This window comes from Elephas maximus, chromosome 7 (genome assembly GCF_024166365.1).
Source record: "Elephas maximus indicus isolate mEleMax1 chromosome 7, mEleMax1 primary haplotype, whole genome shotgun sequence".
In the NCBI taxonomy this organism is placed as follows: domain Eukaryota; kingdom Metazoa; phylum Chordata; class Mammalia; order Proboscidea; family Elephantidae; genus Elephas; species Elephas maximus.
Genome location: NC_064825.1, coordinates 122,922,480 through 122,931,938, shown reverse-complemented (window position 1 = coordinate 122,931,938; position 9,459 = coordinate 122,922,480). Strand labels below are relative to the sequence as shown.

General features: G+C 40.1%; 1 protein-coding gene across 1 annotated transcript in view; it reads left to right on the top strand.

Moving 5' to 3' along the window:
* LOC126080894 (membrane-spanning 4-domains subfamily A member 6A-like) overlaps positions 1-9,459 on the top strand; it is a 55,307-nt gene that overhangs the window by 482 nt on the left and 45,366 nt on the right. The window lies entirely within an intron of this gene.

The window sequence follows — 9,459 nt, the reverse complement described above, 5'->3', positions numbered from 1 at the left end:
CCTTTTTTCTCTTTTTTCCCTTTTCCTTCTTTTTCTTTCGTTCTCTCATACAAGGTACTCAGAATAGCACATTCATTCTTTATATGTGCATAAGACATAACTTAGTATAAGCACACATGCAGTAAACACCACATCATGGACCAGGTTCACCTTTTATTTCTCTCTCTCCCCCTCTCCCCTCCCTCCTCTATTCTGCCCTCCCCTTCCATCTCCTTTCTGCTCCTCCCCCCTTCCCTTCCAATCTCCTGCTGTCCTCTCCTCTCCTCTCCTCTCTTTACACTAACCCTCCCCTCCCCTCCTCCCCCCCATATCCCTTCCCCCTCCCTCTCCTCTTTCCCCTTCTCCTCCTATTCCTTCTTCTTCTTCTCTCTCTTGCCGTTTCTTTCTGCCTACAGGGAAAGATTGTTTTACTCAAGTTTGTATCCCCAGTGCCATGTATTGGATTGTGTCATACATGGTATTTACTCATTGTTCATTAAATACATTTTACATATTTTATTTTTATTACAGAACAAATAAAATTAGTAGGAATAAATTCATGTGCTACCTGCTTCCCATTCAGATGCAATATATTGGAAAGAGATTAAATCAGAAAATCTACCATGGTGTTAAAGGACCATCCTTCTAACCAGACAACTCTGGGTTTTTATCTTGAAAATTCTGTTCCTCTTACTTGCACAAAATCTCTCTGTACTTCAGAATTTTTTTCTGTAAAAAGTAATAATATCACCTGGTTCATAAAGTTGTGATAATTACTTGATATAATATAGGTAGAGCAACTAGTACTCTGACTGCCATGCACTGAACTTCAAAAGTTTATATACATGTATATATTTGCATACACATATATGAGTGTGGGTATATATATATTTTTTTTCAATTCATTATGGTACAAGCTTCACTTTAAGTATAGTGGTAAACAATACGACAATGTCCTTCCTCTTAGTAAGTTAAAATTTTATGAGGAAGGGAAGAAAGGAACATATAAACATTTAATCAAAATATTTTCATATCTCAAGGAGATGGATTGACACAGTGGCTGCAACAATGGGGTCAAGTATAACAATGATTGTGAGGATGGTGCAGAACCAGAAAGTATTTTCTTCTGCTGTACATAGGGCCCTCTCTCTCCTTGGCTCCTGGCTCTTTTCCCTTATAGGGGTCTTTCTACAGTGCCTTCCTAGTATTTTCCCTATTATCATTACAGTGTCCAGTGAAAAGACTGTGTGTGGAGCTCTTCCTGGGCTATGACAAAGGAGGAGCATGGCCCTTTAAGGGATAAACCCGTTAAATCTATGAACCTAAAAAATATACAAGTTCTCTGTTTTCCAAACTACAGTGGTAGGACAGGCACAGAGTAGACATTTCCATTACAAATGGGAGAAATTGTAATGAAAGAAAGGATAACACACACCATGTGAGTCCAAAACCCATCAGAAAAAAATTACATCAGCATTCAAGACTTGGAAACAATCCTCTGTTCTCTGAGACTAGCTGGGCAATGGTTCTGCCCTCTAGACTTTGGGTGTGACCACACTGTCTAAATTCTGGGTGGAGGGCCCTCAGTCCTAAGCTTCAGCTCTGTCTTCCAGGACCACTGCATTGGCAACTCTGCTAATTTGGCTTTGGGCAGCCCCATTCTCCTAGGCTATCTGAGTGGTGACTCCACCCCCTTGGCCCCAAAAGTCCTCACTCTTCTTCCTCTTAGCCATAGCCACCCTATCCCCTCAGGTTTGGGCAATGGCCCCATCCCCCTGCACCCTTTAATGACAGCACCACACCCCATAACCAAGTTGGTGAAGATACAACTCTTTGAAACCTAGGAGGCTGAGGCCCCACCCTTGGACACCATGGCTCCACCTTTTGAAACTTAGAAGGGCCTGCTTCCCATGCTCCTTCCAATAGTTCTGCTGATCTCTGAACTACTTCAAGGTTGGACAGTCTTTTTCTTTTGCTGGAGGACAATAGATGTAGCTCCTTTTGTCTGTTTTCTGCCTGAAGAATTCCAAGAGGCAGGCAGCATTCTCTCTTTTTGTTCTTTTTCTGTCTCCTTCAGTCTAAGCTAATGGGTTTGCTTCTGTGGTAGTTGAATAGATCCATCAGTCAGAGGCTTAATCTCTTTAACAAAAGTTTGTGTAGCCATGTTTTTGGTGAAAATTCTAGGGCACATGTCCTTAGTTTGTACCACAGAATTTTCCAGATCCTTAAGTTGTGTTTTCACTTTGCATAGTTCATTTTTAAGTCTATCTCTTTCCTCTCACACATTACTGCAAGAGGCAAGGAGAAACCATGGGGCCCCTTTCTTACGTCTCAGAAATCTCATCAAGCGGATATCCAAGTTCATCACTTATAAGTTCTACCTTCCACCAAACATTTGAACATAATTCAGACACATTCTTTGTGACTGAATAGAAATCATTGCCCTTCCTTCATTGTCCAATCACATGTTCACCATGTTCTTTTAAAGCCTCACCAGAAGCACATTTAATATCCACATGTCTGGCAACATTCTGTTCCTGGTGCCATATGTATTCTCTAAGTTGACAGAGACTTTTTTCTCTATAGCTCTCCTCACTCCCTTCTGAGCCCTCACCAGAATTGTCTTTGACGTCTGTAATTCTACCAGTAGTCTCTTCAAGGCCATCTAGGCACTTGAAAACTCATCCAGCCTCTACCCGTCATCCAATTCAAAAACTGCTTTTACATTCTAGGTATCTTTAAAGCAGCACCCCATTCTGAGTACCAAATTCTGTCTTCGTTACCTAGTGCCGCTATAACAAATACTACAAGCAAATGGCTTTAACAAACAGAAATTTATTTCCTCCCAGTTTAGGAAACTAGAAGTTCAAACGTAGAGTACCAGCACCAGGGGAAGGCTTTCTCTCTCTGTCAACTCAGAGCCACCCGTTTTGCGCAGAGTAGACATGCTCCATGGAGTTTTAAAGGCTGTGACCTTTCAGAGGCATGTGGCCAGACCTGTCTTCTGAGGTACCTCTGGATAGGTTCAAGCCACCAACTCTTCAGCTAGTAGTGAAGCACTTAACCATTGATGCCACCCAGTCACTTTTAGCTGTATATTTTTTAATACCCCTTGGAAGCAATATAGGCCTTTTGTACAGCATTCTTAATAGCAACTCTCTAGTGTCAGTATTGTTATCCTATTTAACAGATTAAGAAACTGAGGCTTAAAGAAAAATGCAGACTTTTTTAATAACCTGGAGCAAGTAAGTATTGGAATGGCAATTCACATATAGAGTTGCATGACTTCTATTCTCTCCCAGTTAGTTGGTTCTATTTTTTTTTTTATTTGTGATATGTCTGGAGGTGCTAGGAAGTTAGTAAAAACGGAGTGGAGGCACAGTTCACAAATCTGCAATCTGTATCAGGCACATGACATCTTGTATATCTGTAAACACTGGACTAAGGAAGAGCTAGGAATTTCAGGAAGTGAAGACAAGTAGGAGAAACTGGCAGGACAGGATGGTGTGAGAATCCAGAGCTAAAGTCTCCTGGGTATTTTTTGAGAGCTCTGCTGGCACCCACCGGTTGGTCCACAGGGAGAGGTAGGCCCTGCAGAGAGACTTTCTCAGCTCGCAGCTCCCTTGCTGTGACCATATTAGGGGGAATATTTGCCTGGAAGCTCTCTGAGAGCAGTTAAGAGACACTAGAGCATTTTGGAAATAGAATGGGCAGGAAGAGGAATATCTGGTTTTCACTGTTTCTGCTGATTTCTAACTGCATGATTTTGGTGAATCACTTACCCAAAGTCACATAATCACTGGGGGGAGAGCACTGGTATCTTCAGATGTTCTCAGGCTATTATGCAAACTGGGGAGCCCATGGGCTGAGAGTGGTGCAGGGAAAAGCAATCTAAGCAGAGCTCTGCAGCTAATACTACAGGCTACTTAATCTTTAAGGCTAACAAGTGACCTTGAACCTAGGTTTATGGTTATCTTCTCATACCTTCATATACATCTGCCTCTCAGACTGAATACACTGAGACACAAAGCTGCCATTGTCACGAGGACAGCAGGGTGGGATAGGAAGTGGTGGCAGGATTTAGTGAATTGTGTACAAGTTTCAGATTCTGGGAAAACTGGGTCAAACCTGAGTTCTACAGCTTCCCATTGTGCAAATTCAGCTTAGTAGTAATTATAACTGCAAATATTTATTCAGCACTAATTTCAAACTGTTATATACATAAAGTGTGTATTATTTCCATTCATAACACACTTTCTGACTAGGAGTTTCCATAACTATTATTTTAATAACTAACTGACTGACAGGCAGGGTTGTTGTAAGTACTGAAGATACTATAGGACAATGCCTAGCAAAAAATGATAATGAAAATAGCTAGGACTAATACCAATCATACAGTCTGAGAAGCTGGACTATATGAAGAAGAACATAGCATCAGGATTGGAGGAAGACTCATTAACAACTCGCGATATGCATATAACACAACTTTGCTTGCTGAAAAGTGAAGAGAACTTGAAGCACTTACTGATGAAGATCAAAGACTACATCCTTCAGTATGCATTAAACCTCAAAATAAAGAATAAAAAAGTTCTTACAACTGGATCAAAAGGTTAGTGGAGAAAATACTGAAGTTTTTAAGAATTTTGTTTTACTTGGATCCACAATCAATGCCCATGGAAGCAGCAGTCAAGAAATCAAGGCACATATCGCATTAGAGAAATCTGCCACAAAAAACCTCTTTAAAATGTTAAAAAGAAGAGATATCACGTTGAGGACTAAGGTGGGCCTGACCAAGCCATGGTATTTTCATTTGCTTCATGTGCAATTACTTTTTTAGAGGCAATACTCCAAGAGGTATAACGAAGTTGTGGACTAGTTGCCTGGGTTTCTTTGGTTGGAGCTCCATCTACTGGCTAGAGAAGGCTGAGCTCACCCTTTGCTTTTGCTCAAAAAAAAAAAATTTTTTTTTTTTTTTTTTTTTTTTTTAAAGCAGGATCTGCCATTTGTTTGCAGCTCCCGATGTATTCCTTTTGCTAGCTGCTGAGGTCAAGGGACCATCATTTCCATTTTACATCGAAGGCAGCTGGGCAACCACTCCAATATCAAGTTTATTTCTTTCCCCTTACCCAGAACCATCCTTACATTTTATAAATAATTTCTTAGTGACTCATGGCTACCCCATGTGCTACAGAGTAGAGCTGAGCTGCATAGGGTTTTCTCAGCTGTAATCTTTATAGAAGCAGATCTCCAGGCCTTCCTTCTGCGGTTCTGCTGGGTGGGTTCAAACGAGCAACCTTTGCATTAGAAGCCGATTACAAACAGCTTGTACCACTCAGACTCCTTGTGGCAGTTAGACCGGGCTCAATTTCAAAAGAAGACTCATGGAACCCAACATGGCAATGTTTACAAATCTATGGTTTATTGCAGGAAAAGGATACAATCTAACTCCAGAATGAAAGGAAGGATAATCATACCAGGCATGAGTTCCAATTGTCCACCCTTTCTCTCTATGATGCATATTTTGTCTCTCATCAGGAACCCAAGAGAGCACCTTGTTGGCCAGGGTTTTTTATGCCTGGTTGTCCATATAGGCATATTTCTGGCTACACAGTCAGCTCCCATGTCAGACAGTTCTGGGAGTCTCATTGAGGGCAGCTGCAAATCACCAGTCTCATTGTGACCAATAAATAATGCTGGCAAGCTGATAAAAATCACCTGGAAACTCCTCACACCCATGGTTACAATGCAACACTGTTAATCACTATGCTGCCTGCTTTGACTAAGGGTCAGATCGTTTACAAAATGGTAAAACATAGTTCACTATATATACATGAAAATATGTGAAGTTGTGAAGAAGATACTGTAAAATAGATTCTAAATTCCATTAAATTCCTCTGCTTGTATAAAAATCTTGGAGCAGTGTATACCCAGTAACCCAGCACCGTCGAGTCAATTCCGACTCATAGCGACCCTATAGGACAGAGTAGATCTGCCCCCATAGAGTTTCCAAGGAGCGCCTGGCGGCAGTATATAGCACACAGAAAATGCTCAACCACTGACATCCACAGTAATAACCACTATTATTTTGTATAAAACACTGTATGCATTGGCAGCAACTGCTTGCTCAGCAAATTTCACAATAGACAGAACTGCCTCATAGGGTTTCCAAGCAGCGACTGGTAGATTTGAACTGTCAGCCTTTTTGATTAACAGCTGAGTTCTTAACCACTACGCCACCAGGGCTCCACAACCTCTTGAGGGAAACAAAATCAGTTAGCACTTCTGACAAAAAAAAAGGAAGTCATTGTGCTTCTCAGAAATTCTTATCCTTTGAGATTTAGAAAATCTTCTAGAAGCCTCCATGCATCTGTCAGTTTGTCATACTGTGGTGGCTTGCCTGCTACAGTGATGCTGGAAGCTATGCCACCAGTATTCAAATACCAGCAGGGTCATGCTTGATAGACAGGTTTCAGTTGAGCTTCCAGGCTCAGACAAACTAGGAAGAAGACCTGGAAGACTATTTCTGGAAAAAAAAAAAAAAATTAGTCAGTGAAAACCTTATGAATTGCAGCTGAACATTGCCTGATATAGTGCAAGAAGATGAGCCCCTAAGGTTGGAAGACACTCAAAAGATGGCTGGGGAATAGCTGCCTCCTCAAATCAGAGTTGACCTTAATGATGTGAATGGAGTCATGTTTTCGGGACCTTCATTTGCTGATGTAGCATGACTCAAAATGAGAAGAAAGAGCTGCAAACACCCGGTAATAACTGGAACATGGAATGTATGAAGTCTGAACCTAGGAAAATTGGAAATCATCAAAAATAAGATGGAATGCATAAACATGGATATCCTAGGCATCAGTGAGCTGAAATGGACTGGTATTGCCCATTTTGAATCAGACAATCATATGGTCTACTATGTTGGGAATGACAACTTCAAGAGCAATGGCATCGCATTCCTCATCAAAAAGAACATTTCAAGATCTATCCTGAAGGAAAACCAGTTAATATGACTATTATTCAAATTTACCCACCAACCACTAAGGCCAAAGGTGAAGAAATTACAGATTTTTACAAACTTCTACAATCTGAAATTGATCAAACATGCAATTAGAATGCATTGATAATTACTGGTGGCTGGAATGCAAAAGTTGGAAACAAAGAAGAAGGATTCGTAGTTGGAAAATATGGCCTTGGTGATAGAAATGACACCAGAGATCACATCATAGAATTTTGCAAGACTGACAACTTCTTCATTGCAAATACCTTTTTTGAACAACATAAACAGTGACTATACACATGGACTTTGCCAGATGAAATACACAGGAATCAAATCTACTGTATCTGTGGAAATAGATGATAGAAAAGCTCAATGTAATCAGTCAGAACTATGCCAGGAGACAACTTTGGAACAGATCATCAATTACTCATATGGAATTTCAAGTCGATGTTAAAGAAAATTAGAACAAGTCCATGAGAGTAAAGTACGATCTTGAGTATATCTCACCTGAATTTAGAGACCATCTCAAGACTAGATTTGATGCGTTGACCATTGATGACCAGATGAGTTGTGGAATGACATCAAGGACATCATACATGAAGAAAAGTAAGAGGTCATTTAAAAGACAGGAAACAAAGAACTAAATGGATGTCAGAAGAAACTCTGAAACTTGCTTCGAACATTGAGTACCTAAAGTAAATGGAAGAAATGATGAAGTAAAAGAGCTGAACAGAAGATTTTAAAAGGTATCAAAAAGACAAAGTAAACATTATAATAACATGTATGAAGACCTGGAGTTAGAAAACCAAAAGGGAAGAATATGCTCAACATTTCTCAAGCTGAAAGGACTGAAGAAATTATTCAAGCATCAAGCTGCATATTGAAGAATTCTGCAGGGAATATATTGAACATCAAAAGAAGATGGAAAGAATACACAGAGTCACTATATGAAAAAGAATTGGTTGATGTTCATCCATTTCAGGAGGTAGAATACGATCAGGAACTGATGGTACTGAAGGAAGAGGGCCAAGCTGCACTGAAGGCATTGGCGAAGAATAAGCCTCCAGGAATTGATGGAATACCAGTTGAGATTTTTTAGAAAATGGACACAGAGCTGGAAGTGCTCACTCGTCTATGCCAAGAAATTTGAAAGAGACCCATATTTATGCCTATTCCAAAGAAAGGTTATCCAACCAAATGTGGAAATTACTGAACAATATCATTAATATCACAGGCAAGAAAAAATTTGCTAAAGGTGATTTAAAAGTGGCTGCAGCAGTACATCCACAGGAAACTGCTAAAATTCAAGACAGATTCAGAAGAGGACATGAAACAAGGGATATCATTGTTGACATCACATGGATCCTTGGTGAAAGCAGAGAATATCAAAAAGATGTTTACCTGTGTTTTATTGACTATGCAAAGGTATTCAACTGTGTGAATGAATCCTAACAAATTACGGAAAACATCATGAAGAACTGGAATTCCAGAACACTTAATTGTGCTCATGAGGAACCTGTACATAGATCAAGAAGCAGTCCTTTGAACAGAACAAGGGGATACTGCATGGTTTAAGTGAGGAAAATTGTGTGCCAGGGTTGTATCCTTTCATCATACTTATTCAACCTGTATGCTTAGCAGATAATCTGAGAAGCTGGACTATATGAAGAACACGGCGTCAGGATTGGAGGAAGACTCATTAACAGCCTGCATTATACAGATGACACAACCTTGCTTGCTGAAAGCAAAGAGGACTTGAAGGACTTACTGATGAAGACCAAAGACTATAGCCTTCAGTATGGATTACACCTAAACATAAAACAAAAATCCTCACAACTGGAACAACAAGCAATACCATGATATATGAAGAAAAGATTGAAGTTGTCAAGGATTTCATTTTACTTGGATCTGCAATCAATGCCCATGGAAGCAGCAGTCAAGAATCAAACAATGCATTGTATTGTGCAAATCGGCTGCAAAAGACCTTTTTAAAGTGCTAAAAAGCAAAGATGTCACCTTGAAGACTAAGATGTTTCTGACCCTAGCCATGGTGTTTTCAATTGCCTCAAATGTATGTGAAAGATGGACAATGAATAAGGAAGACCTAAGAATAATTGACACCTTTGAATTACGGTGTTGGCAAAGTATATTCCATGGACTGCCAAAAGAATGAACAAATCTGTTTTGGAAGATATATAGCGAAAATGCTCCTTAGAAGCAAGGATGGTGAGACTTTGTCTCACATACTTTGGACATGCTATCAGGAGGGATTAGTCCCTGGAGAAGGACTTCATGCTTGGTAAAGTAGAGCGTCTGTGAAAAAGAGAAAGACCCTTAATGAGATGGGTTGACACAGTGGCTGCAATGATGGGCTTAAGCATAACAACGATTGAAAGGATGGCACAGGACCAGGCATTGTTTTGTTCTGTTGTACATAGGCTCACTATGAGTTGGAACCAACTTGACGGCACTTAACAACA